The 27,500-nt window shown below is 40.7% G+C and overlaps 41 non-coding genes and 2 pseudogenes across 41 annotated transcripts; all 43 read right to left on the reverse strand.

Annotated features, from left to right (window-relative positions):
* Positions 1–18: 18 nt before the first annotated feature.
* On the reverse strand, positions 19–137 carry LOC139293453 (5S ribosomal RNA). The gene has a single exon (XR_011598061.1). It is a non-coding gene; the product is annotated as a 5S ribosomal RNA (ribosomal RNA).
* Positions 138–661: 524 nt separating this feature from the next.
* Positions 662–780, reverse strand: LOC139293658 (5S ribosomal RNA). Its single transcript, XR_011598257.1, has one exon. It is a non-coding gene; the product is annotated as a 5S ribosomal RNA (ribosomal RNA).
* A 519-nt stretch (positions 781–1,299) lies between these two features.
* Positions 1,300–1,418, reverse strand: LOC139293454 (5S ribosomal RNA). Its single transcript, XR_011598062.1, has one exon. It is a non-coding gene; the product is annotated as a 5S ribosomal RNA (ribosomal RNA).
* Positions 1,419–1,956: 538 nt separating this feature from the next.
* On the reverse strand, positions 1,957–2,075 carry LOC139293455 (5S ribosomal RNA). Its single transcript, XR_011598063.1, has one exon. It is a non-coding gene; the product is annotated as a 5S ribosomal RNA (ribosomal RNA).
* Positions 2,076–2,608: 533 nt separating this feature from the next.
* LOC139293456 (5S ribosomal RNA) lies at positions 2,609–2,727 on the reverse strand. The gene has a single exon (XR_011598064.1). It is a non-coding gene; the product is annotated as a 5S ribosomal RNA (ribosomal RNA).
* A 533-nt stretch (positions 2,728–3,260) lies between these two features.
* Positions 3,261–3,379, reverse strand: LOC139293457 (5S ribosomal RNA). The gene has a single exon (XR_011598065.1). It is a non-coding gene; the product is annotated as a 5S ribosomal RNA (ribosomal RNA).
* A 521-nt stretch (positions 3,380–3,900) lies between these two features.
* LOC139293691 (5S ribosomal RNA) lies at positions 3,901–4,009 on the reverse strand (annotated as a pseudogene).
* Positions 4,010–4,533: 524 nt separating this feature from the next.
* Positions 4,534–4,652, reverse strand: LOC139293646 (5S ribosomal RNA). Its single transcript, XR_011598247.1, has one exon. It is a non-coding gene; the product is annotated as a 5S ribosomal RNA (ribosomal RNA).
* A 524-nt stretch (positions 4,653–5,176) lies between these two features.
* LOC139293458 (5S ribosomal RNA) lies at positions 5,177–5,295 on the reverse strand. Its single transcript, XR_011598066.1, has one exon. It is a non-coding gene; the product is annotated as a 5S ribosomal RNA (ribosomal RNA).
* Positions 5,296–5,819: 524 nt separating this feature from the next.
* On the reverse strand, positions 5,820–5,938 carry LOC139293647 (5S ribosomal RNA). Its single transcript, XR_011598248.1, has one exon. It is a non-coding gene; the product is annotated as a 5S ribosomal RNA (ribosomal RNA).
* Positions 5,939–6,462: 524 nt separating this feature from the next.
* On the reverse strand, positions 6,463–6,581 carry LOC139293459 (5S ribosomal RNA). The gene has a single exon (XR_011598067.1). It is a non-coding gene; the product is annotated as a 5S ribosomal RNA (ribosomal RNA).
* Positions 6,582–7,105: 524 nt separating this feature from the next.
* On the reverse strand, positions 7,106–7,224 carry LOC139293659 (5S ribosomal RNA). Its single transcript, XR_011598258.1, has one exon. It is a non-coding gene; the product is annotated as a 5S ribosomal RNA (ribosomal RNA).
* Positions 7,225–7,743: 519 nt separating this feature from the next.
* Positions 7,744–7,862, reverse strand: LOC139293460 (5S ribosomal RNA). Its single transcript, XR_011598068.1, has one exon. It is a non-coding gene; the product is annotated as a 5S ribosomal RNA (ribosomal RNA).
* Positions 7,863–8,400: 538 nt separating this feature from the next.
* On the reverse strand, positions 8,401–8,519 carry LOC139293461 (5S ribosomal RNA). The gene has a single exon (XR_011598069.1). It is a non-coding gene; the product is annotated as a 5S ribosomal RNA (ribosomal RNA).
* Positions 8,520–9,052: 533 nt separating this feature from the next.
* LOC139293462 (5S ribosomal RNA) lies at positions 9,053–9,171 on the reverse strand. Its single transcript, XR_011598070.1, has one exon. It is a non-coding gene; the product is annotated as a 5S ribosomal RNA (ribosomal RNA).
* A 533-nt stretch (positions 9,172–9,704) lies between these two features.
* LOC139293464 (5S ribosomal RNA) lies at positions 9,705–9,823 on the reverse strand. Its single transcript, XR_011598072.1, has one exon. It is a non-coding gene; the product is annotated as a 5S ribosomal RNA (ribosomal RNA).
* A 521-nt stretch (positions 9,824–10,344) lies between these two features.
* LOC139293465 (5S ribosomal RNA) lies at positions 10,345–10,463 on the reverse strand. Its single transcript, XR_011598073.1, has one exon. It is a non-coding gene; the product is annotated as a 5S ribosomal RNA (ribosomal RNA).
* A 524-nt stretch (positions 10,464–10,987) lies between these two features.
* Positions 10,988–11,106, reverse strand: LOC139293466 (5S ribosomal RNA). The gene has a single exon (XR_011598074.1). It is a non-coding gene; the product is annotated as a 5S ribosomal RNA (ribosomal RNA).
* Positions 11,107–11,630: 524 nt separating this feature from the next.
* On the reverse strand, positions 11,631–11,749 carry LOC139293648 (5S ribosomal RNA). Its single transcript, XR_011598249.1, has one exon. It is a non-coding gene; the product is annotated as a 5S ribosomal RNA (ribosomal RNA).
* A 524-nt stretch (positions 11,750–12,273) lies between these two features.
* Positions 12,274–12,392, reverse strand: LOC139293467 (5S ribosomal RNA). The gene has a single exon (XR_011598075.1). It is a non-coding gene; the product is annotated as a 5S ribosomal RNA (ribosomal RNA).
* A 524-nt stretch (positions 12,393–12,916) lies between these two features.
* LOC139293660 (5S ribosomal RNA) lies at positions 12,917–13,035 on the reverse strand. Its single transcript, XR_011598259.1, has one exon. It is a non-coding gene; the product is annotated as a 5S ribosomal RNA (ribosomal RNA).
* A 519-nt stretch (positions 13,036–13,554) lies between these two features.
* Positions 13,555–13,673, reverse strand: LOC139293468 (5S ribosomal RNA). The gene has a single exon (XR_011598076.1). It is a non-coding gene; the product is annotated as a 5S ribosomal RNA (ribosomal RNA).
* A 538-nt stretch (positions 13,674–14,211) lies between these two features.
* On the reverse strand, positions 14,212–14,330 carry LOC139293469 (5S ribosomal RNA). The gene has a single exon (XR_011598077.1). It is a non-coding gene; the product is annotated as a 5S ribosomal RNA (ribosomal RNA).
* A 533-nt stretch (positions 14,331–14,863) lies between these two features.
* Positions 14,864–14,982, reverse strand: LOC139293470 (5S ribosomal RNA). Its single transcript, XR_011598078.1, has one exon. It is a non-coding gene; the product is annotated as a 5S ribosomal RNA (ribosomal RNA).
* Positions 14,983–15,515: 533 nt separating this feature from the next.
* Positions 15,516–15,634, reverse strand: LOC139293471 (5S ribosomal RNA). Its single transcript, XR_011598079.1, has one exon. It is a non-coding gene; the product is annotated as a 5S ribosomal RNA (ribosomal RNA).
* A 521-nt stretch (positions 15,635–16,155) lies between these two features.
* LOC139293472 (5S ribosomal RNA) lies at positions 16,156–16,274 on the reverse strand. Its single transcript, XR_011598080.1, has one exon. It is a non-coding gene; the product is annotated as a 5S ribosomal RNA (ribosomal RNA).
* Positions 16,275–16,798: 524 nt separating this feature from the next.
* On the reverse strand, positions 16,799–16,917 carry LOC139293473 (5S ribosomal RNA). Its single transcript, XR_011598081.1, has one exon. It is a non-coding gene; the product is annotated as a 5S ribosomal RNA (ribosomal RNA).
* Positions 16,918–17,441: 524 nt separating this feature from the next.
* On the reverse strand, positions 17,442–17,560 carry LOC139293475 (5S ribosomal RNA). The gene has a single exon (XR_011598083.1). It is a non-coding gene; the product is annotated as a 5S ribosomal RNA (ribosomal RNA).
* A 521-nt stretch (positions 17,561–18,081) lies between these two features.
* Positions 18,082–18,200, reverse strand: LOC139293476 (5S ribosomal RNA). Its single transcript, XR_011598084.1, has one exon. It is a non-coding gene; the product is annotated as a 5S ribosomal RNA (ribosomal RNA).
* Positions 18,201–18,733: 533 nt separating this feature from the next.
* On the reverse strand, positions 18,734–18,852 carry LOC139293478 (5S ribosomal RNA). The gene has a single exon (XR_011598085.1). It is a non-coding gene; the product is annotated as a 5S ribosomal RNA (ribosomal RNA).
* Positions 18,853–19,385: 533 nt separating this feature from the next.
* Positions 19,386–19,504, reverse strand: LOC139293479 (5S ribosomal RNA). Its single transcript, XR_011598086.1, has one exon. It is a non-coding gene; the product is annotated as a 5S ribosomal RNA (ribosomal RNA).
* A 533-nt stretch (positions 19,505–20,037) lies between these two features.
* Positions 20,038–20,156, reverse strand: LOC139293480 (5S ribosomal RNA). The gene has a single exon (XR_011598087.1). It is a non-coding gene; the product is annotated as a 5S ribosomal RNA (ribosomal RNA).
* Positions 20,157–20,689: 533 nt separating this feature from the next.
* LOC139293481 (5S ribosomal RNA) lies at positions 20,690–20,808 on the reverse strand. The gene has a single exon (XR_011598088.1). It is a non-coding gene; the product is annotated as a 5S ribosomal RNA (ribosomal RNA).
* A 533-nt stretch (positions 20,809–21,341) lies between these two features.
* On the reverse strand, positions 21,342–21,460 carry LOC139293482 (5S ribosomal RNA). The gene has a single exon (XR_011598089.1). It is a non-coding gene; the product is annotated as a 5S ribosomal RNA (ribosomal RNA).
* Positions 21,461–21,999: 539 nt separating this feature from the next.
* LOC139293483 (5S ribosomal RNA) lies at positions 22,000–22,118 on the reverse strand. Its single transcript, XR_011598091.1, has one exon. It is a non-coding gene; the product is annotated as a 5S ribosomal RNA (ribosomal RNA).
* A 533-nt stretch (positions 22,119–22,651) lies between these two features.
* Positions 22,652–22,770, reverse strand: LOC139293484 (5S ribosomal RNA). The gene has a single exon (XR_011598092.1). It is a non-coding gene; the product is annotated as a 5S ribosomal RNA (ribosomal RNA).
* Positions 22,771–23,303: 533 nt separating this feature from the next.
* Positions 23,304–23,422, reverse strand: LOC139293576 (5S ribosomal RNA). The gene has a single exon (XR_011598179.1). It is a non-coding gene; the product is annotated as a 5S ribosomal RNA (ribosomal RNA).
* Positions 23,423–23,941: 519 nt separating this feature from the next.
* On the reverse strand, positions 23,942–24,060 carry LOC139293562 (5S ribosomal RNA). The gene has a single exon (XR_011598166.1). It is a non-coding gene; the product is annotated as a 5S ribosomal RNA (ribosomal RNA).
* Positions 24,061–24,584: 524 nt separating this feature from the next.
* LOC139293485 (5S ribosomal RNA) lies at positions 24,585–24,703 on the reverse strand. The gene has a single exon (XR_011598093.1). It is a non-coding gene; the product is annotated as a 5S ribosomal RNA (ribosomal RNA).
* Positions 24,704–25,227: 524 nt separating this feature from the next.
* LOC139293487 (5S ribosomal RNA) lies at positions 25,228–25,346 on the reverse strand. The gene has a single exon (XR_011598095.1). It is a non-coding gene; the product is annotated as a 5S ribosomal RNA (ribosomal RNA).
* A 524-nt stretch (positions 25,347–25,870) lies between these two features.
* LOC139293692 (5S ribosomal RNA) lies at positions 25,871–25,979 on the reverse strand (annotated as a pseudogene).
* A 524-nt stretch (positions 25,980–26,503) lies between these two features.
* On the reverse strand, positions 26,504–26,622 carry LOC139293489 (5S ribosomal RNA). The gene has a single exon (XR_011598096.1). It is a non-coding gene; the product is annotated as a 5S ribosomal RNA (ribosomal RNA).
* A 524-nt stretch (positions 26,623–27,146) lies between these two features.
* Positions 27,147–27,265, reverse strand: LOC139293490 (5S ribosomal RNA). Its single transcript, XR_011598097.1, has one exon. It is a non-coding gene; the product is annotated as a 5S ribosomal RNA (ribosomal RNA).
* Positions 27,266–27,500: the final 235 nt, after the last annotated feature.

Consider the following 27,500-nt stretch of genomic DNA (forward strand, 5'->3'; position numbering starts at 1 on the left):
CGAAAGCGGACAAGAAAATGCTTACGGCACCTGGTATTCCCAGGCGGTCTCCCATCCAAGTACTAACCAGGCCCGACCCTGCTTAGCTTCCGAGATCAGACGAGATCGGGCGTGTTCAGAGTGGTATGGCCGTAAACGATTACTGCTGTCGCACACGGGCTATTTATAAATGCTAAAACATCACCAACGCTTCTTTTAATACAGTGTAAAAATGCTCTGTTGCAAGTCAAAGCCATGTATTCAAAATCTTAAGTAAAAGTACATAAGTAAATACATTTAAAGTTCCAAAAGTGAAAATACTTATTATGCAGAACGGCCCATTTTCAGAATAACATATACAGTATATATATAAAAACATTTTGAAGCATAAAGTAGAGTAAAATACAGTGGCTACTTTAGCAAATGTACTTGGTTACAGTCCACCACTGTAAAATTGGCTACATATTGCCTAATGACTAGAGCAGGAAATGTGTATCCATCTTCACACCGCCTATTGAATGTGATGGCTGGAAATGAGAGCAATTAAAATAGAAGTACAATACAGAGCACAAAGTCCAGACTGCCAAATAAAAGCATGTAGAATGTGTTCACTGGCTCTGTACTGTCCTGTCTCCACTACAGAAGGAGCAGCGCCCTCTGCTGACGAAAGCGGACAAGAAAATGCTTACGGCACGTGGTATTCCCAGGCGGTCTCCCATCCAAGTACTAACCAGGCCCGACCCTGCTTAGCTTCCGAGATCAGACGAGATCGGGCGTGTTCAGAGTGGTATAGCCGTAAACGATTACTGCTGTCGCACACGGGCTATTTATAAATGCTAAAACATCACCAACGCTTCTTTTAATACAGTGTAAAAATGCTCTGTTGCAAGTCAAAGCCATGTATTCAAAATCTTAAGTAAAAGTACATAAGTAAATACATTTAAAGTTCCAAAAGTAAAAATACTCATTATGCAGAACGGCCCATTTTCAGAATAACATATATATATATAAAAACATTTTGAAGCATAAAGTAGAATACAATACAGTGGCTACTTTAGCAAATGTACTTGGTTACAGTCCACCACTGTAAAATTGGCTACATATTGCCTAATGACTAGAGCAGGAAATGTGTATCCATCTTCACACCGCCTATTGAATGTGATGGCTGGAAATGAGAGCAATTAAAATAGAAGTACAATACAGAGCACAAAGTCCAGACTGCCAAATAAAAGCATGTAGAATGTGTTCACTGGCTCTGTACTGTCCTGTCTCCACTACAGAAGGAGCAGCGCCCTCTGCTGACGAAAGCGGACAAGAAAATGCTTACGGCACCTGGTATTCCCAGGCGGTCTCCCATCCAAGTACTAACCAGGCCCGACCCTGCTTAGCTTCCGAGATCAGACGAGATCGGGCGTGTTCAGAGTGGTATGGCCGTAAACGATTACTGCTGTCGCACACGGGCTATTTATAAATGCTAAAACATCACCAACGCTTCTTTTAATACAGTGTAAAAATGCTCTGTTGCAAGTCAAAGCCATGTATTCAAAATCTTAAGTAAAAGTACATAAGTAAATACATTTAAAGTTCCAAAAGTGAAAATACTTATTATGCAGAACGGCCCATTTTCAGAATAACATATACAGTATATATATAAAAACATTTTGAAGCATAAAGTAGAGTAAAATACAGTGGCTACTTTAGCAAATGTACTTGGTTACAGTCCACCACTGTAAAATTGGCTACATATTGCCTAATGACTAGAGCAGGAAATGTGTATCCATCGGCAACACTGCATCTTCACACCGCCTATTGAATGTGATGGCTGGAAATGAGAGCAATTAAAATAGAAGTACAATACAGAGCACAAAGTCCAGACTGCCAAATAAAAGCATGTAGAATGTGTTCACTGGCTCTGTACTGTCCTGTCTCCACTACAGAAGGAGCAGCGCCCTCTGCTGACGAAAGCGGACAAGAAAATGCTTACGGCACCTGGTATTCCCAGGCGGTCTCCCATCCAAGTACTAACCAGGCCCGACCCTGCTTAGCTTCCGAGATCAGACGAGATCGGGCGTGTTCAGAGTGGTATGGCCGTAAACGATTATTGCTGTCGCACACGGGCTATTTATAAATGCTAAAACATCACCAACGCTTCTTTTAATACAGTGTAAAAATGCTCTGTTGCAAGTCAAATCCATGTATTCAAAATCTTAAGTAAAAGTACATAAGTAAATACATTTAAAGTTCCAAAAGTAAAAATACTCATTATGCAGAACGGCCCATTTTCAGAATAACATATATATATATAAAAACATTTTGAAGCATAAAGTAGAGTAAAATACAGTGGCTACTTTAGCAAATGTACTTGGTTACAGTCCACCACTGTAAAATTGGCTACATATTGCCTAATGACGAGAGCAGGAAATGTGTATCCATCGGCAACACTGCATCTTCACACCGCCTATTGAATGTGATGGCTGGAAATGAGAGCAATTAAAATAGAAGTACAATACAGAGCACAAAGTCCAGACTGCCAAATAAAAGCATGTAGAATGTGTTCACTGGCTCTGTACTGTCCTGTCTCCACTACAGAAGGAGCAGCGCCCTCTGCTGACGAAAGCGGACAAGAAAATGCTTACGGCACCTGGTATTCCCAGGCGGTCTCCCATCCAAGTACTAACCAGGCCCGACCCTGCTTAGCTTCCGAGATCAGACGAGATCGGGCGTGTTCAGAGTGGTATGGCCGTAAACGATTACTGCTGTCGCACACGGGCTATTTATAAATGCTAAAACATCACCAACGCTTCTTTTAATACAGTGTAAAAATGCTCTGTTGCAAGTCAAATCCATGTATTCAAAATCTTAAGTAAAAGTACATAAGTAAATACATTTAAAGTTCCAAAAGTAAAAATACTCATTATGCAGAACGGCCCATTTTCAGAATAACATATATATATATAAAAACATTTTGAAGCATAAAGTAGAGTAAAATACAGTGGCTACTTTAGCAAATGTACTTGGTTACAGTCCACCACTGTAAAATTGGCTACATATTGCCTAATGACGAGAGCAGGAAATGTGTATCCATCGGCAACACTGCATCTTCACACCGCCTATTGAATGTGATGGCTGGAAATGAGAGCAATTAAAATAGAAGTACAATACAGAGCACAAAGTCCAGACTGCCAAATAAAAGCATGTAGAATGTGTTCACTGGCTCTGTACTGTCCTGTCTCCACTACAGAAGGAGCAGCGCCCTCTGCTGACGAAAGCGGACAAGAAAATGCTTACGGCACCTGGTATTCCCAGGCGGTCTCCCATCCAAGTACTAACCAGGCCCGACCCTGCTTAGCTTCCGAGATCAGACGAGATCGGGCGTGTTCAGAGTGGTATGGCCGTAAACGACTACTGCTGTCGCACACGGGCTATTTATAAATGCTAAAACATCACCAACGCTTCTTTTAATACAGTGTAAAAATGCTCTGTTGCAAGTCAAAGCCATGTATTCAAAATCTTAAGTAAAAGTACATAAGTAAATACATTTAAAGTTCCAAAAGTGAAAATACTTATTATGCAGAACGGCCCATTTTCAGAATAACATATTGATATATATAAAAACATTTTGAAGCATAAAGTAGAATACAATACAGTGGCTACTTTAGCAAATGTACTTGGTTACAGTCCACCACTGTAAAATTGGCTACATATTGCCTAATGACTAGAGCAGGAAATGTGTATCCATCTTCACACCGCCTATTGAATGTGATGGCTGGAAATGAGAGCAATTAAAATAGAAGTACAATACAGAGCACAAAGTCCAGACTGCCAAATAAAAGCATGTAGAATGTGTTCACTGGCTCTGTACTGTCCTGTCTCCACTACAGAAGGAGCAGCGCCCTCTGCTGACGAAAGCGGACAAGAAAATGCTTACGGCACCTGGTATTCCCAGGCGGTCTCCCATCCAAGTACTAACCAGGCCCGACCCTGCTTAGCTTCCGAGATCAGACGTGTTCAGAGTGGTATGGCCGTAAACGATTACTGCTGTCGCACACGGGCTATTTATAAATGCTAAAACATCACCAACGCTTCTTTTAATACAGTGTAAAAATGCTCTGTTGCAAGTCAAAGCCATGTATTCAAAATCTTAAGTAAAAGTACATAAGTAAATACATTTAAAGTTCCAAAAGTGAAAATACTTATTATGCAGAACGGCCCATTTTCAGAATAACATATACAGTATATATATAAAAACATTTTGAAGCATAAAGTAGAGTAAAATACAGTGGCTACTTTAGCAAATGTACTTGGTTACAGTCCACCACTGTAAAATTGGCTACATATTGCCTAATGACTAGAGCAGGAAATGTGTATCCATCTTCACACCGCCTATTGAATGTGATGGCTGGAAATGAGAGCAATTAAAATAGAAGTACAATACAGAGCACAAAGTCCAGACTGCCAAATAAAAGCATGTAGAATGTGTTCACTGGCTCTGTACTGTCCTGTCTCCACTACAGAAGGAGCAGCGCCCTCTGCTGACGAAAGCGGACAAGAAAATGCTTACGGCACGTGGTATTCCCAGGCGGTCTCCCATCCAAGTACTAACCAGGCCCGACCCTGCTTAGCTTCCGAGATCAGACGAGATCGGGCGTGTTCAGAGTGGTATGGCCGTAAACGATTACTGCTGTCGCACACGGGCTATTTATAAATGCTAAAACATCACCAACGCTTCTTTTAATACAGTGTAAAAATGCTCTGTTGCAAGTCAAAGCCATGTATTCAAAATCTTAAGTAAAAGTACATAAGTAAATACATTTAAAGTTCCAAAAGTGAAAATACTTATTATGCAGAACGGCCCATTTTCAGAATAACATATACAGTATATATATAAAAACATTTTGAAGCATAAAGTAGAGTAAAATACAGTGGCTACTTAGGCAAATGTACTTGGTTACAGTCCACCACTGTAAAATTGGCTACATATTGCCTAATGACTAGAGCAGGAAATGTGTATCCATCTTCACACCGCCTATTGAATGTGATGGCTGGAAATGAGAGCAATTAAAATAGAAGTACAATACAGAGCACAAAGTCCAGACTGCCAAATAAAAGCATGTAGAATGTGTTCACTGGCTCTGTACTGTCCTGTCTCCACTACAGAAGGAGCAGCGCCCTCTGCTGACGAAAGCGGACAAGAAAATGCTTACGGCACCTGGTATTCCCAGGCGGTCTCCCATCCAAGTACTAACCAGGCCCGACCCTGCTTAGCTTCCGAGATCAGACGAGATCGGGCGTGTTCAGAGTGGTATGGCCGTAAACGATTACTGCTGTCGCACACGGGCTATTTATAAATGCTAAAACATCACCAACGCTTCTTTTAATACAGTGTAAAAATGCTCTGTTGCAAGTCAAAGCCATGTATTCAAAATCTTAAGTAAAAGTACATAAGTAAATACATTTAAAGTTCCAAAAGTGAAAATACTTATTATGCAGAACGGCCCATTTTCAGAATAACATATACAGTATATATATAAAAACATTTTGAAGCATAAAGTAGAGTAAAATACAGTGGCTACTTTAGCAAATGTACTTGGTTACAGTCCACCACTGTAAAATTGGCTACATATTGCCTAATGACTAGAGCAGGAAATGTGTATCCATCTTCACACCGCCTATTGAATGTGATGGCTGGAAATGAGAGCAATTAAAATAGAAGTACAATACAGAGCACAAAGTCCAGACTGCCAAATAAAAGCATGTAGAATGTGTTCACTGGCTCTGTACTGTCCTGTCTCCACTACAGAAGGAGCAGCGCCCTCTGCTGACGAAAGCGGACAAGAAAATGCTTACGGCACGTGGTATTCCCAGGCGGTCTCCCATCCAAGTACTAACCAGGCCCGACCCTGCTTAGCTTCCGAGATCAGACGAGATCGGGCGTGTTCAGAGTGGTATGGCCGTAAACGATTACTGCTGTCGCACACGGGCTATTTATAAATGCTAAAACATCACCAACGCTTCTTTTAATACAGTGTAAAAATGCTCTGTTGCAAGTCAAAGCCATGTATTCAAAATCTTAAGTAAAAGTACATAAGTAAATACATTTAAAGTTCCAAAAGTGAAAATACTTATTATGCAGAACGGCCCATTTTCAGAATAACATATACAGTATATATATAAAAACATTTTGAAGCATAAAGTAGAGTAAAATACAGTGGCTACTTTAGCAAATGTACTTGGTTACAGTCCACCACTGTAAAATTGGCTACATATTGCCTAATGACTAGAGCAGGAAATGTGTATCCATCTTCACACCGCCTATTGAATGTGATGGCTGGAAATGAGAGCAATTAAAATAGAAGTACAATACAGAGCACAAAGTCCAGACTGCCAAATAAAAGCATGTAGAATGTGTTCACTGGCTCTGTACTGTCCTGTCTCCACTACAGAAGGAGCAGCGCCCTCTGCTGACGAAAGCGGACAAGAAAATGCTTACGGCACCTGGTATTCCCAGGCGGTCTCCCATCCAAGTACTAACCAGGCCCGACCCTGCTTAGCTTCCGAGATCAGACGAGATCGGGCGTGTTCAGAGTGGTATGGCCGTAAACGATTACTGCTGTCGCACACGGGCTATTTATAAATGCTAAAACATCACCAACGCTTCTTTTAATACAGTGTAAAAATGCTCTGTTGCAAGTCAAAGCCATGTATTCAAAATCTTAAGTAAAAGTACATAAGTAAATACATTTAAAGTTCCAAAAGTGAAAATACTTATTATGCAGAACGGCCCATTTTCAGAATAACATATACAGTATATATATAAAAACATTTTGAAGCATAAAGTAGAGTAAAATACAGTGGCTACTTTAGCAAATGTACTTGGTTACAGTCCACCACTGTAAAATTGGCTACATATTGCCTAATGACTAGAGCAGGAAATGTGTATCCATCTTCACACCGCCTATTGAATGTGATGGCTGGAAATGAGAGCAATTAAAATAGAAGTACAATACAGAGCACAAAGTCCAGACTGCCAAATAAAAGCATGTAGAATGTGTTCACTGGCTCTGTACTGTCCTGTCTCCACTACAGAAGGAGCAGCGCCCTCTGCTGACGAAAGCGGACAAGAAAATGCTTACGGCACGTGGTATTCCCAGGCGGTCTCCCATCCAAGTACTAACCAGGCCCGACCCTGCTTAGCTTCCGAGATCAGACGAGATCGGGCGTGTTCAGAGTGGTATAGCCGTAAACGATTACTGCTGTCGCACACGGGCTATTTATAAATGCTAAAACATCACCAACGCTTCTTTTAATACAGTGTAAAAATGCTCTGTTGCAAGTCAAAGCCATGTATTCAAAATCTTAAGTAAAAGTACATAAGTAAATACATTTAAAGTTCCAAAAGTAAAAATACTCATTATGCAGAACGGCCCATTTTCAGAATAACATATATATATATAAAAACATTTTGAAGCATAAAGTAGAATACAATACAGTGGCTACTTTAGCAAATGTACTTGGTTACAGTCCACCACTGTAAAATTGGCTACATATTGCCTAATGACTAGAGCAGGAAATGTGTATCCATCTTCACACCGCCTATTGAATGTGATGGCTGGAAATGAGAGCAATTAAAATAGAAGTACAATACAGAGCACAAAGTCCAGACTGCCAAATAAAAGCATGTAGAATGTGTTCACTGGCTCTGTACTGTCCTGTCTCCACTACAGAAGGAGCAGCGCCCTCTGCTGACGAAAGCGGACAAGAAAATGCTTACGGCACCTGGTATTCCCAGGCGGTCTCCCATCCAAGTACTAACCAGGCCCGACCCTGCTTAGCTTCCGAGATCAGACGAGATCGGGCGTGTTCAGAGTGGTATGGCCGTAAACGATTACTGCTGTCGCACACGGGCTATTTATAAATGCTAAAACATCACCAACGCTTCTTTTAATACAGTGTAAAAATGCTCTGTTGCAAGTCAAAGCCATGTATTCAAAATCTTAAGTAAAAGTACATAAGTAAATACATTTAAAGTTCCAAAAGTGAAAATACTTATTATGCAGAACGGCCCATTTTCAGAATAACATATACAGTATATATATAAAAACATTTTGAAGCATAAAGTAGAGTAAAATACAGTGGCTACTTTAGCAAATGTACTTGGTTACAGTCCACCACTGTAAAATTGGCTACATATTGCCTAATGACTAGAGCAGGAAATGTGTATCCATCGGCAACACTGCATCTTCACACCGCCTATTGAATGTGATGGCTGGAAATGAGAGCAATTAAAATAGAAGTACAATACAGAGCACAAAGTCCAGACTGCCAAATAAAAGCATGTAGAATGTGTTCACTGGCTCTGTACTGTCCTGTCTCCACTACAGAAGGAGCAGCGCCCTCTGCTGACGAAAGCGGACAAGAAAATGCTTACGGCACCTGGTATTCCCAGGCGGTCTCCCATCCAAGTACTAACCAGGCCCGACCCTGCTTAGCTTCCGAGATCAGACGAGATCGGGCGTGTTCAGAGTGGTATGGCCGTAAACGATTATTGCTGTCGCACACGGGCTATTTATAAATGCTAAAACATCACCAACGCTTCTTTTAATACAGTGTAAAAATGCTCTGTTGCAAGTCAAATCCATGTATTCAAAATCTTAAGTAAAAGTACATAAGTAAATACATTTAAAGTTCCAAAAGTAAAAATACTCATTATGCAGAACGGCCCATTTTCAGAATAACATATATATATATAAAAACATTTTGAAGCATAAAGTAGAGTAAAATACAGTGGCTACTTTAGCAAATGTACTTGGTTACAGTCCACCACTGTAAAATTGGCTACATATTGCCTAATGACGAGAGCAGGAAATGTGTATCCATCGGCAACACTGCATCTTCACACCGCCTATTGAATGTGATGGCTGGAAATGAGAGCAATTAAAATAGAAGTACAATACAGAGCACAAAGTCCAGACTGCCAAATAAAAGCATGTAGAATGTGTTCACTGGCTCTGTACTGTCCTGTCTCCACTACAGAAGGAGCAGCGCCCTCTGCTGACGAAAGCGGACAAGAAAATGCTTACGGCACCTGGTATTCCCAGGCGGTCTCCCATCCAAGTACTAACCAGGCCCGACCCTGCTTAGCTTCCGAGATCAGACGAGATCGGGCGTGTTCAGAGTGGTATGGCCGTAAACGATTACTGCTGTCGCACACGGGCTATTTATAAATGCTAAAACATCACCAACGCTTCTTTTAATACAGTGTAAAAATGCTCTGTTGCAAGTCAAATCCATGTATTCAAAATCTTAAGTAAAAGTACATAAGTAAATACATTTAAAGTTCCAAAAGTAAAAATACTCATTATGCAGAACGGCCCATTTTCAGAATAACATATATATATATAAAAACATTTTGAAGCATAAAGTAGAGTAAAATACAGTGGCTACTTTAGCAAATGTACTTGGTTACAGTCCACCACTGTAAAATTGGCTACATATTGCCTAATGACGAGAGCAGGAAATGTGTATCCATCGGCAACACTGCATCTTCACACCGCCTATTGAATGTGATGGCTGGAAATGAGAGCAATTAAAATAGAAGTACAATACAGAGCACAAAGTCCAGACTGCCAAATAAAAGCATGTAGAATGTGTTCACTGGCTCTGTACTGTCCTGTCTCCACTACAGAAGGAGCAGCGCCCTCTGCTGACGAAAGCGGACAAGAAAATGCTTACGGCACCTGGTATTCCCAGGCGGTCTCCCATCCAAGTACTAACCAGGCCCGACCCTGCTTAGCTTCCGAGATCAGACGAGATCGGGCGTGTTCAGAGTGGTATGGCCGTAAACGACTACTGCTGTCGCACACGGGCTATTTATAAATGCTAAAACATCACCAACGCTTCTTTTAATACAGTGTAAAAATGCTCTGTTGCAAGTCAAAGCCATGTATTCAAAATCTTAAGTAAAAGTACATAAGTAAATACATTTAAAGTTCCAAAAGTGAAAATACTTATTATGCAGAACGGCCCATTTTCAGAATAACATATTGATATATATAAAAACATTTTGAAGCATAAAGTAGAATACAATACAGTGGCTACTTTAGCAAATGTACTTGGTTACAGTCCACCACTGTAAAATTGGCTACATATTGCCTAATGACTAGAGCAGGAAATGTGTATCCATCTTCACACCGCCTATTGAATGTGATGGCTGGAAATGAGAGCAATTAAAATAGAAGTACAATACAGAGCACAAAGTCCAGACTGCCAAATAAAAGCATGTAGAATGTGTTCACTGGCTCTGTACTGTCCTGTCTCCACTACAGAAGGAGCAGCGCCCTCTGCTGACGAAAGCGGACAAGAAAATGCTTACGGCACCTGGTATTCCCAGGCGGTCTCCCATCCAAGTACTAACCAGGCCCGACCCTGCTTAGCTTCCGAGATCAGACGAGATCGGGCGTGTTCAGAGTGGTATGGCCGTAAACGATTACTGCTGTCGCACACGGGCTATTTATAAATGCTAAAACATCACCAACGCTTCTTTTAATACAGTGTAAAAATGCTCTGTTGCAAGTCAAAGCCATGTATTCAAAATCTTAAGTAAAAGTACATAAGTAAATACATTTAAAGTTCCAAAAGTGAAAATACTTATTATGCAGAACGGCCCATTTTCAGAATAACATATACAGTATATATATAAAAACATTTTGAAGCATAAAGTAGAGTAAAATACAGTGGCTACTTTAGCAAATGTACTTGGTTACAGTCCACCACTGTAAAATTGGCTACATATTGCCTAATGACTAGAGCAGGAAATGTGTATCCATCTTCACACCGCCTATTGAATGTGATGGCTGGAAATGAGAGCAATTAAAATAGAAGTACAATACAGAGCACAAAGTCCAGACTGCCAAATAAAAGCATGTAGAATGTGTTCACTGGCTCTGTACTGTCCTGTCTCCACTACAGAAGGAGCAGCGCCCTCTGCTGACGAAAGCGGACAAGAAAATGCTTACGGCACCTGGTATTCCCAGGCGGTCTCCCATCCAAGTACTAACCAGGCCCGACCCTGCTTAGCTTCCGAGATCAGACGAGATCGGGCGTGTTCAGAGTGGTATGGCCGTAAACGATTACTGCTGTCGCACACGGGCTATTTATAAATGCTAAAACATCACCAACGCTTCTTTTAATACAGTGTAAAAATGCTCTGTTGCAAGTCAAAGCCATGTATTCAAAATCTTAAGTAAAAGTACATAAGTAAATACATTTAAAGTTCCAAAAGTGAAAATACTTATTATGCAGAACGGCCCATTTTCAGAATAACATATACAGTATATATATAAAAACATTTTGAAGCATAAAGTAGAGTAAAATACAGTGGCTACTTTAGCAAATGTACTTGGTTACAGTCCACCACTGTAAAATTGGCTACATATTGCCTAATGACTAGAGCAGGAAATGTGTATCCATCTTCACACCGCCTATTGAATGTGATGGCTGGAAATGAGAGCAATTAAAATAGAAGTACAATACAGAGCACAAAGTCCAGACTGCCAAATAAAAGCATGTAGAATGTGTTCACTGGCTCTGTACTGTCCTGTCTCCACTACAGAAGGAGCAGCGCCCTCTGCTGACGAAAGCGGACAAGAAAATGCTTACGGCACGTGGTATTCCCAGGCGGTCTCCCATCCAAGTACTAACCAGGCCCGACCCTGCTTAGCTTCCGAGATCAGACGAGATCGGGCGTGTTCAGAGTGGTATGGCCGTAAACGATTACTGCTGTCGCACACGGGCTATTTATAAATGCTAAAACATCACCAACGCTTCTTTTAATACAGTGTAAAAATGCTCTGTTGCAAGTCAAAGCCATGTATTCAAAATCTTAAGTAAAAGTACATAAGTAAATACATTTAAAGTTCCAAAAGTGAAAATACTTATTATGCAGAACGGCCCATTTTCAGAATAACATATACAGTATATATATAAAAACATTTTGAAGCATAAAGTAGAGTAAAATACAGTGGCTACTTTAGCAAATGTACTTGGTTACAGTCCACCACTGTAAAATTGGCTACATATTGCCTAATGACTAGAGCAGGAAATGTGTATCCATCTTCACACCGCCTATTGAATGTGATGGCTGGAAATGAGAGCAATTAAAATAGAAGTACAATACAGAGCACAAAGTCCAGACTGCCAAATAAAAGCATGTAGAATGTGTTCACTGGCTCTGTACTGTCCTGTCTCCACTACAGAAGGAGCAGCGCCCTCTGCTGACGAAAGCGGACAAGAAAATGCTTACGGCACCTGGTATTCCCAGGCGGTCTCCCATCCAAGTACTAACCAGGCCCGACCCTGCTTAGCTTCCGAGATCAGACGAGATCGGGCGTGTTCAGAGTGGTATGGCCGTAAACGATTACTGCTGTCGCACACGGGCTATTTATAAATGCTAAAACATCACCAACGCTTCTTTTAATACAGTGTAAAAATGCTCTGTTGCAAGTCAAAGCCATGTATTCAAAATCTTAAGTAAAAGTACATAAGTAAATACATTTAAAGTTCCAAAAGTGAAAATACTTATTATGCAGAACGGCCCATTTTCAGAATAACATATACAGTATATATATAAAAACATTTTGAAGCATAAAGTAGAGTAAAATACAGTGGCTACTTTAGCAAATGTACTTGGTTACAGTCCACCACTGTAAAATTGGCTACATATTGCCTAATGACTAGAGCAGGAAATGTGTATCCATCTTCACACCGCCTATTGAATGTGATGGCTGGAAATGAGAGCAATTAAAATAGAAGTACAATACAGAGCACAAAGTCCAGACTGCCAAATAAAAGCATGTAGAATGTGTTCACTGGCTCTGTACTGTCCTGTCTCCACTACAGAAGGAGCAGCGCCCTCTGCTGACGAAAGCGGACAAGAAAATGCTTACGGCACGTGGTATTCCCAGGCGGTCTCCCATCCAAGTACTAACCAGGCCCGACCCTGCTTAGCTTCCGAGATCAGACGAGATCGGGCGTGTTCAGAGTGGTATAGCCGTAAACGATTACTGCTGTCGCACACGGGCTATTTATAAATGCTAAAACATCACCAACGCTTCTTTTAATACAGTGTAAAAATGCTCTGTTGCAAGTCAAAGCCATGTATTCAAAATCTTAAGTAAAAGTACATAAGTAAATACATTTAAAGTTCCAAAAGTAAAAATACTCATTATGCAGAACGGCCCATTTTCAGAATAACATATATATATATAAAAACATTTTGAAGCATAAAGTAGAATACAATACAGTGGCTACTTTAGCAAATGTACTTGGTTACAGTCCACCACTGTAAAATTGGCTACATATTGCCTAATGACTAGAGCAGGAAATGTGTATCCATCTTCACACCGCCTATTGAATGTGATGGCTGGAAATGAGAGCAATTAAAATAGAAGTACAATACAGAGCACAAAGTCCAGACTGCCAAATAAAAGCATGTAGAATGTGTTCACTGGCTCTGTACTGTCCTGTCTCCACTACAGAAGGAGCAGCGCCCTCTGCTGACGAAAGCGGACAAGAAAATGCTTACGGCACCTGGTATTCCCAGGCGGTCTCCCATCCAAGTACTAACCAGGCCCGACCCTGCTTAGCTTCCGAGATCAGACGAGATCGGGCGTGTTCAGAGTGGTATGGCCGTAAACGATTACTGCTGTCGCACACGGGCTATTTATAAATGCTAAAACATCACCAACGCTTCTTTTAATACAGTGTAAAAATGCTCTGTTGCAAGTCAAAGCCATGTATTCAAAATCTTAAGTAAAAGTACATAAGTAAATACATTTAAAGTTCCAAAAGTGAAAATACTTATTATGCAGAACGGCCCATTTTCAGAATAACATATACAGTATATATATAAAAACATTTTGAAGCATAAAGTAGAGTAAAATACAGTGGCTACTTTAGCAAATGTACTTGGTTACAGTCCACCACTGTAAAATTGGCTACATATTGCCTAATGACTAGAGCAGGAAATGTGTATCCATCGGCAACACTGCATCTTCACACCGCCTATTGAATGTGATGGCTGGAAATGAGAGCAATTAAAATAGAAGTACAATACAGAGCACAAAGTCCAGACTGCCAAATAAAAGCATGTAGAATGTGTTCACTGGCTCTGTACTGTCCTGTCTCCACTACAGAAGGAGCAGCGCCCTCTGCTGACGAAAGCGGACAAGAAAATGCTTACGGCACCTGGTATTCCCAGGCGGTCTCCCATCCAAGTACTAACCAGGCCCGACCCTGCTTAGCTTCCGAGATCAGACGAGATCGGGCGTGTTCAGAGTGGTATGGCCGTAAACGATTATTGCTGTCGCACACGGGCTATTTATAAATGCTAAAACATCACCAACGCTTCTTTTAATACAGTGTAAAAATGCTCTGTTGCAAGTCAAATCCATGTATTCAAAATCTTAAGTAAAAGTACATAAGTAAATACATTTAAAGTTCCAAAAGTAAAAATACTCATTATGCAGAACGGCCCATTTTCAGAATAACATATATATATATAAAAACATTTTGAAGCATAAAGTAGAGTAAAATACAGTGGCTACTTTAGCAAATGTACTTGGTTACAGTCCACCACTGTAAAATTGGCTACATATTGCCTAATGACGAGAGCAGGAAATGTGTATCCATCGGCAACACTGCATCTTCACACCGCCTATTGAATGTGATGGCTGGAAATGAGAGCAATTAAAATAGAAGTACAATACAGAGCACAAAGTCCAGACTGCCAAATAAAAGCATGTAGAATGTGTTCACTGGCTCTGTACTGTCCTGTCTCCACTACAGAAGGAGCAGCGCCCTCTGCTGACGAAAGCGGACAAGAAAATGCTTACGGCACCTGGTATTCCCAGGCGGTCTCCCATCCAAGTACTAACCAGGCCCGACCCTGCTTAGCTTCCGAGATCAGACGAGATCGGGCGTGTTCAGAGTGGTATGGCCGTAAACGATTACTGCTGTCGCACACGGGCTATTTATAAATGCTAAAACATCACCAACGCTTCTTTTAATACAGTGTAAAAATGCTCTGTTGCAAGTCAAATCCATGTATTCAAAATCTTAAGTAAAAGTACATAAGTAAATACATTTAAAGTTCCAAAAGTAAAAATACTCATTATGCAGAACGGCCCATTTTCAGAATAACATATATATATATAAAAACATTTTGAAGCATAAAGTAGAGTAAAATACAGTGGCTACTTTAGCAAATGTACTTGGTTACAGTCCACCACTGTAAAATTGGCTACATATTGCCTAATGACGAGAGCAGGAAATGTGTATCCATCGGCAACACTGCATCTTCACACCGCCTATTGAATGTGATGGCTGGAAATGAGAGCAATTAAAATAGAAGTACAATACAGAGCACAAAGTCCAGACTGCCAAATAAAAGCATGTAGAATGTGTTCACTGGCTCTGTACTGTCCTGTCTCCACTACAGAAGGAGCAGCGCCCTCTGCTGACGAAAGCGGACAAGAAAATGCTTACGGCACCTGGTATTCCCAGGCGGTCTCCCATCCAAGTACTAACCAGGCCCGACCCTGCTTAGCTTCCGAGATCAGACGAGATCGGGCGTGTTCAGAGTGGTATGGCCGTAAACGACTACTGCTGTCGCACACGGGCTATTTATAAATGCTAAAACATCACCAACGCTTCTTTTAATACAGTGTAAAAATGCTCTGTTGCAAGTCAAAGCCATGTATTCAAAATCTTAAGTAAAAGTACATAAGTAAATACATTTAAAGTTCCAAAAGTGAAAATACTTATTATGCAGAACGGCCCATTTTCAGAATAACATATTGATATATATAAAAACATTTTGAAGCATAAAGTAGAATACAATACAGTGGCTACTTTAGCAAATGTACTTGGTTACAGTCCACCACTGTAAAATTGGCTACATATTGCCTAATGACTAGAGCAGGAAATGTGTATCCATCTTCACACCGCCTATTGAATGTGATGGCTGGAAATGAGAGCAATTAAAATAGAAGTACAATACAGAGCACAAAGTCCAGACTGCCAAATAAAAGCATGTAGAATGTGTTCACTGGCTCTGTACTGTCCTGTCTCCACTACAGAAGGAGCAGCGCCCTCTGCTGACGAAAGCGGACAAGAAAATGCTTACGGCACCTGGTATTCCCAGGCGGTCTCCCATCCAAGTACTAACCAGGCCCGACCCTGCTTAGCTTCCGAGATCAGACGAGATCGGGCGTGTTCAGAGTGGTATGGCCGTAAACGATTACTGCTGTCGCACACGGGCTATTTATAAATGCTAAAACATCACCAACGCTTCTTTTAATACAGTGTAAAAATGCTCTGTTGCAAGTCAAAGCCATGTATTCAAAATCTTAAGTAAAAGTACATAAGTAAATACATTTAAAGTTCCAAAAGTGAAAATACTTATTATGCAGAACGGCCCATTTTCAGAATAACATATACAGTATATATATAAAAACATTTTGAAGCATAAAGTAGAGTAAAATACAGTGGCTACTTTAGCAAATGTACTTGGTTACAGTCCACCACTGTAAAATTGGCTACATATTGCCTAATGACTAGAGCAGGAAATGTGTATCCATCTTCACACCGCCTATTGAATGTGATGGCTGGAAATGAGAGCAATTAAAATAGAAGTACAATACAGAGCACAAAGTCCAGACTGCCAAATAAAAGCATGTAGAATGTGTTCACTGGCTCTGTACTGTCCTGTCTCCACTACAGAAGGAGCAGCGCCCTCTGCTGACGAAAGCGGACAAGAAAATGCTTACGGCACCTGGTATTCCCAGGCGGTCTCCCATCCAAGTACTAACCAGGCCCGACCCTGCTTAGCTTCCGAGATCAGACGAGATCGGGCGTGTTCAGAGTGGTATGGCCGTAAACGATTACTGCTGTCGCACACGGGCTATTTATAAATGCTAAAACATCACCAACGCTTCTTTTAATACAGTGTAAAAATGCTCTGTTGCAAGTCAAAGCCATGTATTCAAAATCTTAAGTAAAAGTACATAAGTAAATACATTTAAAGTTCCAAAAGTGAAAATACTTATTATGCAGAACGGCCCATTTTCAGAATAACATATACAGTATATATATAAAAACATTTTGAAGCATAAAGTAGAGTAAAATACAGTGGCTACTTTAGCAAATGTACTTGGTTACAGTCCACCACTGTAAAATTGGCTACATATTGCCTAATGACTAGAGCAGGAAATGTGTATCCATCTTCACACCGCCTATTGAATGTGATGGCTGGAAATGAGAGCAATTAAAATAGAAGTACAATACAGAGCACAAAGTCCAGACTGCCAAATAAAAGCATGTAGAATGTGTTCACTGGCTCTGTACTGTCCTGTCTCCACTACAGAAGGAGCAGCGCCCTCTGCTGACGAAAGCGGACAAGAAAATGCTTACGGCACCTGGTATTCCCAGGCGGTCTCCCATCCAAGTACTAACCAGGCCCGACCCTGCTTAGCTTCCGAGATCAGACGAGATCGGGCGTGTTCAGAGTGGTATGGCCGTAAACGACTACTGCTGTCGCACACGGGCTATTTATAAATGCTAAAACATCACCAACGCTTCTTTTAATACAGTGTAAAAATGCTCTGTTGCAAGTCAAAGCCATGTATTCAAAATCTTAAGTAAAAGTACATAAGTAAATACATTTAAAGTTCCAAAAGTGAAAATACTTATTATGCAGAACGGCCCATTTTCAGAATAACATATTGATATATATAAAAACATTTTGAAGCATAAAGTAGAATACAATACAGTGGCTACTTTAGCAAATGTACTTGGTTACAGTCCACCACTGTAAAATTGGCTACATATTGCCTAATGACTAGAGCAGGAAATGTGTATCCATCTTCACACCGCCTATTGAATGTGATGGCTGGAAATGAGAGCAATTAAAATAGAAGTACAATACAGAGCACAAAGTCCAGACTGCCAAATAAAAGCATGTAGAATGTGTTCACTGGCTCTGTACTGTCCTGTCTCCACTACAGAAGGAGCAGCGCCCTCTGCTGACGAAAGCGGACAAGAAAATGCTTACGGCACCTGGTATTCCCAGGCGGTCTCCCATCCAAGTACTAACCAGGCCCGACCCTGCTTAGCTTCCGAGATCAGACGAGATCGGGCGTGTTCAGAGTGGTATGGCCGTAAACGATTACTGCTGTCGCACACGGGCTATTTATAAATGCTAAAACATCACCAACGCTTCTTTTAATACAGTGTAAAAATGCTCTGTTGCAAGTCAAATCCATGTATTCAAAATCTTAAGTAAAAGTACATAAGTAAATACATTTAAAGTTCCAAAAGTAAAAATACTCATTATGCAGAACGGCCCATTTTCAGAATAACATATATATATATAAAAACATTTTGAAGCATAAAGTAGAGTAAAATACAGTGGCTACTTTAGCAAATGTACTTGGTTACAGTCCACCACTGTAAAATTGGCTACATATTGCCTAATGACGAGAGCAGGAAATGTGTATCCATCGGCAACACTGCATCTTCACACCGCCTATTGAATGTGATGGCTGGAAATGAGAGCAATTAAAATAGAAGTACAATACAGAGCACAAAGTCCAGACTGCCAAATAAAAGCATGTAGAATGTGTTCACTGGCTCTGTACTGTCCTGTCTCCACTACAGAAGGAGCAGCGCCCTCTGATGACGAAAGCGGACAAGAAAATGCTTACGGCACCTGGTATTCCCAGGCGGTCTCCCATCCAAGTACTAACCAGGCCCGACCCTGCTTAGCTTCCGAGATCAGACGAGATCGGGCGTGTTCAGAGTGGTATGGCCGTAAACGATTACTGCTGTCGCACACGGGCTATTTATAAATGCTAAAACATCACCAACGCTTCTTTTAATACAGTGTAAAAATGCTCTGTTGCAAGTCAAATCCATGTATTCAAAATCTTAAGTAAAAGTACATAAGTAAATACATTTAAAGTTCCAAAAGTAAAAATACTCATTATGCAGAACGGCCCATTTTCAGAATAACATATATATATATAAAAACATTTTGAAGCATAAAGTAGAGTAAAATACAGTGGCTACTTTAGCAAATGTACTTGGTTACAGTCCACCACTGTAAAATTGGCTACATATTGCCTAATGACGAGAGCAGGAAATGTGTATCCATCGGCAACACTGCATCTTCACACCGCCTATTGAATGTGATGGCTGGAAATGAGAGCAATTAAAATAGAAGTACAATACAGAGCACAAAGTCCAGACTGCCAAATAAAAGCATGTAGAATGTGTTCACTGGCTCTGTACTGTCCTGTCTCCACTACAGAAGGAGCAGCGCCCTCTGCTGACGAAAGCGGACAAGAAAATGCTTACGGCACCTGGTATTCCCAGGCGGTCTCCCATCCAAGTACTAACCAGGCCCGACCCTGCTTAGCTTCCGAGATCAGACGAGATCGGGCGTGTTCAGAGTGGTATGGCCGTAAACGATTACTGCTGTCGCACACGGGCTATTTATAAATGCTAAAACATCACCAACGCTTCTTTTAATACAGTGTAAAAATGCTCTGTTGCAAGTCAAATCCATGTATTCAAAATCTTAAGTAAAAGTACATAAGTAAATACATTTAAAGTTCCAAAAGTAAAAATACTCATTATGCAGAACGGCCCATTTTCAGAATAACATATATATATATAAAAACATTTTGAAGCATAAAGTAGAGTAAAATACAGTGGCTACTTTAGCAAATGTACTTGGTTACAGTCCACCACTGTAAAATTGGCTACATATTGCCTAATGACGAGAGCAGGAAATGTGTATCCATCGGCAACACTGCATCTTCACACCGCCTATTGAATGTGATGGCTGGAAATGAGAGCAATTAAAATAGAAGTACAATACAGAGCACAAAGTCCAGACTGCCAAATAAAAGCATGTAGAATGTGTTCACTGGCTCTGTACTGTCCTGTCTCCACTACAGAAGGAGCAGCGCCCTCTGCTGACGAAAGCGGACAAGAAAATGCTTACGGCACCTGGTATTCCCAGGCGGTCTCCCATCCAAGTACTAACCAGGCCCGACCCTGCTTAGCTTCCGAGATCAGACGAGATCGGGCGTGTTCAGAGTGGTATGGCCGTAAACGATTACTGCTGTCGCACACGGGCTATTTATAAATGCTAAAACATCACCAACGCTTCTTTTAATACAGTGTAAAAATGCTCTGTTGCAAGTCAAATCCATGTATTCAAAATCTTAAGTAAAAGTACATAAGTAAATACATTTAAAGTTCCAAAAGTAAAAATACTCATTATGCAGAACGGCCCATTTTCAGAATAACATATATATATATAAAAACATTTTGAAGCATAAAGTAGAGTAAAATACAGTGGCTACTTTAGCAAATGTACTTGGTTACAGTCCACCACTGTAAAATTGGCTACATATTGCCTAATGACGAGAGCAGGAAATGTGTATCCATCGGCAACACTGCATCTTCACACCGCCTATTGAATGTGATGGCTGGAAATGAGAGCAATTAAAATAGAAGTACAATACAGAGCACAAAGTCCAGACTGCCAAATAAAAGCATGTAGAATGTGTTCACTGGCTCTGTACTGTCCTGTCTCCACTACAGAAGGAGCAGCGCCCTCTGCTGACGAAAGCGGACAAGAAAATGCTTACGGCACCTGGTATTCCCAGGCGGTCTCCCATCCAAGTACTAACCAGGCCCGACCCTGCTTAGCTTCCGAGATCAGACGAGATCGGGCGTGTTCAGAGTGGTATGGCCGTAAACGATTACTGCTGTCGCACACGGGCTATTTATAAATGCTAAAACGTCACCAACGCTTCTTTTAATACAGTGTAAAAATGCTCTGTTGCAAGTCAAATCCATGTATTCAAAATCTTAAGTAAAAGTACATAAGTAAATACATTTAAAGTTCCAAAAGTAAAAATACTCATTATGCAGAACGGCCCATTTTCAGAATAACATATATATATATAAAAACATTTTGAAGCATAAAGTAGAGTAAAATACAGTGGCTACTTTAGCAAATGTACTTGGTTACAGTCCACCACTGTAAAATTGGCTACATATTGCCTAATGACGAGAGCAGGAAATGTGTATCCATCGGCAACACTGCATCTTCACACCGCCTATTGAATGTGATGGCTGGAAATGAGAGCAATTAAAATAGAAGTACAATACAGAGCACAAAGTCCAGACTGCCAAATAAAAGCATGTAGAATGTGTTCACTGGCTCTGTACTGTCCTGTCTCCACTACAGAAGGAGCAGCGCCCTCTGCTGACGAAAGCGGACAAGAAAATGCTTACGGCACCTGGTATTCCCAGGCGGTCTCCCATCCAAGTACTAACCAGGCCCGACCCTGCTTAGCTTCCGAGATCAGACGAGATCGGGCGTGTTCAGAGTGGTATGGCCGTAAACGATTACTGCTGTCGCACACGGGCTATTTATAAATGCTAAAACATCACCAACGCTTCTTTTAATACAGTGTAAAAATGCTCTGTTGCAAGTCAAAGCCATGTATTCAAAATCTTAAGTAAAAGTACGTAAGTAAATACATTTAAATGTTCCAAAAGTGAAAATACTTATTATGCAGAACGGCCCATTTTCAGAATAACATATACAGTATATATATAAAAACATTTTGAAGCATAAAGTAGAGTAAAATACAGTGGCTACTTTAGCAAATGTACTTGGTTACAGTCCACCACTGTAAAATTGGCTACATATTGCCTAATGACTAGAGCAGGAAATGTGTATCCATCGGCAACACTGCATCTTCACACCGCCTATTGAATGTGATGGCTGGAAATGAGAGCAATTAAAATAGAAGTACAATACAGAGCACAAAGTCCAGACTGCCAAATAAAAGCATGTAGAATGTGTTCACTGGCTCTGTACTGTCCTGTCTCCACTACAGAAGGAGCAGCGCCCTCTGCTGACGAAAGCGGACAAGAAAATGCTTACGGCACCTGGTATTCCCAGGCGGTCTCCCATCCAAGTACTAACCAGGCCCGACCCTGCTTAGCTTCCGAGATCAGACGAGATCGGGCGTGTTCAGAGTGGTATGGCCGTAAACGATTACTGCTGTCGCACACGGGCTATTTATAAATGCTAAAACATCACCAACGCTTCTTTTAATACAGTGTAAAAATGCTCTGTTGCAAGTCAAATCCATGTATTCAAAATCTTAAGTAAAAGTACATAAGTAAATACATTTAAAGTTCCAAAAGTAAAAATACTCATTATGCAGAACGGCCCATTTTCAGAATAACATATATATATATAAAAACATTTTGAAGCATAAAGTAGAGTAAAATACAGTGGCTACTTTAGCAAATGTACTTGGTTACAGTCCACCACTGTAAAATTGGCCACATATTGCCTAATGACGAGAGCAGGAAATGTGTATCCATCGGCAACACTGCATCTTCACACCGCCTATTGAATGTGATGGCTGGAAATGAGAGCAATTAAAATAGAAGTACAATACAGAGCACAAAGTCCAGACTGCCAAATAAAAGCATGTAGAATGTGTTCACTGGCTCTGTACTGTCCTGTCTCCACTACAGAAGGAGCAGCGCCCTCTGCTGACGAAAGCGGACAAGAAAATGCTTACGGCACCTGGTATTCCCAGGCGGTCTCCCATCCAAGTACTAACCAGGCCCGACCCTGCTTAGCTTCCGAGATCAGACGAGATCGGGCGTGTTCAGAGTGGTATGGCCGTAAACGATTACTGCTGTCGCACACGGGCTATTTATAAATGCTAAAACGTCACCAACGCTTCTTTTAATACAGTGTAAAAATGCTCTGTTGCAAGTCAAATCCATGTATTCAAAATCTTAAGTAAAAGTACATAAGTAAATACATTTAAAGTTCCAAAAGTAAAAATACTCATTATGCAGAACGGCCCATTTTCAGAATAACATATATATATATAAAAACATTTTGAAGCATAAAGTAGAGTAAAATACAGTGGCTACTTTATCAAATGTACTTGGTTACAGTCCACCACTGTAAAATTGGTTACATATTGCCTAATGACGAGAGCAGGAAATGTGTATCCATCGGCAACACTGCATCTTCACACCGCCTATTGAATGTGATGGCTGGAAATGAGAGCAATTAAAATAGAAGTACAATACAGAGCACAAAGTCCAGACTGCCAAATAAAAGCATGTAGAATGTGTTCACTGGCTCTGTACTGTCCTGTCTCCACTACAGAAGGAGCAGCGCCCTCTGCTGACGAAAGCGGACAAGAAAATGCTTACGGCACCTGGTATTCCCAGGCGGTCTCCCATCCAAGTACTAACCAGGCCCGACCCTGCTTAGCTTCCGAGAGCAGACGAGATCGGGCGTGTTCAGAGTGGTATGGCCGTAAACGATTACTGCTGTCGCACACGGGCTATTTATAAATGCTAAAACGTCACCAACGCTTCTTTTAATACAGTGTAAAAATGCTCTGTTGCAAGTCAAAGCCATGTATTCAAAATCTTAAGTAAAAGTACATAAGTAAATACATTTAAAGTTCCAAAAGTAAAAATACTCATTATGCAGAACGGCCCATTTTCAGAATAACATATATATATATAAAAACATTTTGAAGCATAAAGTAGAGTAAAATACAGTGGCTACTTTAGCAAATGTACTTGGTTACAGTCCACCACTGTAAAATTGGCTACATATTGCCTAATGACTAGAGCAGGAAATGTGTATCCATCTTCACACCGCCTATTGAATGTGATGGCTGGAAATGAGAGCAATTAAAATAGAAGTACAATACAGAGCACAAAGTCCAGACTGCCAAATAAAAGCATGTAGAATGTGTTCACTTGGTCTGTACTGTCCTGTCTCCACTACAGAAGGAGCAGCGCCCTCTGCTGACGAAAGCGGACAAGAAAATGCTTACGGCACCTGGTATTCCCAGGCGGTCTCCCATCCAAGTACTAACCAGGCCCGACCCTGCTTAGCTTCCGAGATCAGACGAGATCAGGCGTGTTCAGAGTGGTATGGCCGTAAACGATTACTGCTGTCGCACACGGGCTATTTATAAATGCTAAAACATCACCAACGCTTCTTTTAATACAGTGTAAAAATGCTCTGTTGCAAGTCAAAGCCATGTATTCAAAATCTTAAGTAAAAGTACATAAGTAAATACATTTAAAGTTCCAAAAGTGAAAATACTTATTATGCAGAACGGCCCATTTTCAGAATAACATATACAGTATATATATAAAAACATTTTGAAGCATAAAGTAGAGTAAAATACAGTGGCTACTTTAGCAAATGTACTTGGTTACAGTCCACCACTGTAAAATTGGCTACATATTGCCTAATGACTAGAGCAGGAAATGTGTATCCATCTTCACACCGCCTATTGAATGTGATGGCTGGAAATGAGAGCAATTAAAATAGAAGTACAATACAGAGCACAAAGTCCAGACTGCCAAATAAAAGCATGTAGAATGTGTTCACTGGCTCTGTACTGTCCTGTCTCCACTACAGAAGGAGCAGCGCCCTCTGCTGACGAAAGCGGACAAGAAAATGCTTACGGCACCTGGTATTCCCAGGCGGTCTCCCATCCAAGTACTAACCAGGCCCGACCCTGCTTAGCTTCCGAGATCAGACGAGATCGGGCGTGTTCAGAGTGGTATGGCCGTAAACGATTACTGCTGTCGCACACGGGCTATTTATAAATGCTAAAACGTCACCAACGCTTCTTTTAATACAGTGTAAAAATGCTCTGTTGCAAGTCAAATCCATGTATTCAAAATCTTAAGTAAAAGTACATAAGTAAATACATTTAAAGTTCCAAAAGTAAAAATACTCATTATGCAGAACGGCCCATTTTCAGAATAACATATACAGTATATATATAAAAACATTTTGAAGCATAAAGTAGAGTAAAATACAGTGGCTACTTTAGCAAATGTACTTGGTTACAGTCCACCACTGTAAAATTGGCTACATATTGCCTAATGACTAGAGCAGGAAATGTGTATCCATCTTCACACCGCCTATTGAATGTGATGGCTGGAAATGAGAGCAATTAAAATAGAAGTACAATACAGAGCACAAAGTCCAGACTGCCAAATAAAAGCATGTAGAATGTGTTCACTGGCTCTGTACTGTCCTGTCTCCACTACAGAAGGAGCAGCGCCCTCTGCTGACGAAAGCGGACAAGAATATGCTTACGGCACCTGGTATTCCCAGGCGGTCTCCCATCCAAGTACTAACCAGGCCCGACCCTGCTTAGCTTCCGAGATCAGACGAGATCGGGCGTGTTCAGAGTGGTATGGCCGTAAACGATTACTGCTGTCGCACACGGGCTATTTATAAATGCTAAAACATCACCAACGCTTCTTTTAATACAGTGTAAAAATGCTCTGTTGCAAGTCAAAGCCATGTATTCAAAATCTTAAGTAAAAGTACATAAGTAAATACATTTAAAGTTCCAAAAGTGAAAATACTTATTATGCAGAACGGCCCATTTTCAGAATAACATATACAGTATATATATAAAAACATTTTGAAGCATAAAGTAGAGTAAAATACAGTGGCTACTTAGGCAAATGTACTTGGTTACAGTCCACCACTGTAAAATTGGCTACATATTGCCTAATGACTAGAGCAGGAAATGTGTATCCATCTTCACACCGCCTATTGAATGTGATGGCTGGAAATGAGAGCAATTAAAATAGAAGTACAATACAGAGCACAAAGTCCAGACTGCCAAATAAAAGCATGTAGAATGTGTTCACTGGCTCTGTACTGTCCTGTCTCCACTACAGAAGGAGCAGCGCCCTCTGCTGACGAAAGCGGACAAGAAAATGCTTACGGCACCTGGTATTCCCAGGCGGTCTCCCATCCAAGTACTAACCAGGCCCGACCCTGCTTAGCTTCCGAGATCAGACGTGTTCAGAGTGGTATGGCCGTAAACGATTACTGCTGTCGCACACGGGCTATTTATAAATGCTAAAACATCACCAACGCTTCTTTTAATACAGTGTAAAAATGCTCTGTTGCAAGTCAAAGCCATGTATTCAAAATCTTAAGTAAAAGTACATAAGTAAATACATTTAAAGTTCCAAAAGTGAAAATACTTATTATGCAGAACGGCCCATTTTCAGAATAACATATACAGTATATATATAAAAACATTTTGAAGCATAAAGTAGAGTAAAATACAGTGGCTACTTTAGCAAATGTACTTGGTTACAGTCCACCACTGTAAAATTGGCTACATATTGCCTAATGACTAGAGCAGGAAATGTGTATCCATCTTCACACCGCCTATTGAATGTGATGGCTGGAAATGAGAGCAATTAAAATAGAAGTACAATACAGAGCACAAAGTCCAGACTGCCAAATAAAAGCATGTAGAATGTGTTCACTGGCTCTGTACTGTCCTGTCTCCACTACAGAAGGAGCAGCACCCTCTGCTGACGAAAGCGGACAAGAAAATGCTTACGGCACCTGGTATTCCCAGGCGGTCTCCCATCCAAGTACTAACCAGGCCCGACCCTGCTTAGCTTCCGAGATCAGACGAGATCGGGCGTGTTCAGAGTGGTATGGCCGTAAACGACTACTGCTGTCGCACACGGGCTATTTATAAATGCTAAAACATCACCAACGCTTCTTTTAATACAGTGTAAAAATGCTCTGTTGCAAGTCAAAGCCATGTATTCAAAATCTTAAGTAAAAGTACATAAGTAAATACATTTAAAGTTCCAAAAGTGAAAATACTTATTATGCAGAACGGCCCATTTTCAGAATAACATATACAGTATATATATAAAAACATTTTGAAGCATAAAGTAGAGTAAAATACAGTGGCTACTTTAGCAAATGTACTTGGTTACAGTCCACCACTGTAAAATTGGCTACATATTGCCTAATGACTAGAGCAGGAAATGTGTATCCATCTTCACACCGCCTATTGAATGTGATGGCTGGAAATGAGAGCAATTAAAATAGAAGTACAATACAGAGCACAAAGTCCAGACTGCCAAATAAAAGCATGTAGAATGTGTTCACTGGCTCTGTACTGTCCTGTCTCCACTACAGAAGGAGCAGCGCCCTCTGCTGACGAAAGCGGACAAGAAAATGCTTACGGCACCTGGTATTCCCAGGCGGTCTCCCATCCAAGTACTAACCAGGCCCGACCCTGCTTAGCTTCCGAGATCAGACGAGATCGGGCGTGTTCAGAGTGGTATGGCCGTAAACGACTACTGCTGTCGCACACGGGCTATTTATAAATGCTAAAACATCACCAACGCTTCTTTTAATACAGTGTAAAAATGCTCTGTTGCAAGTCAAAGCCATGTATTCAAAATCTTAAGTAAAAGTACATAAGTAAATACATTTAAAGTTCCAAAAGTGAAAATACTTATTATGCAGAACGGCCCATTTTCAGAATAACATATACAGTATATATATAAAAACATTTTGAAGCATAAAG

The sequence above is a fragment of the Enoplosus armatus genome, chromosome 11 (genome assembly GCF_043641665.1).
Source record: "Enoplosus armatus isolate fEnoArm2 chromosome 11, fEnoArm2.hap1, whole genome shotgun sequence".
NCBI classification, from domain to species: Eukaryota; Metazoa; Chordata; class Actinopteri; order Centrarchiformes; family Enoplosidae; genus Enoplosus; species Enoplosus armatus.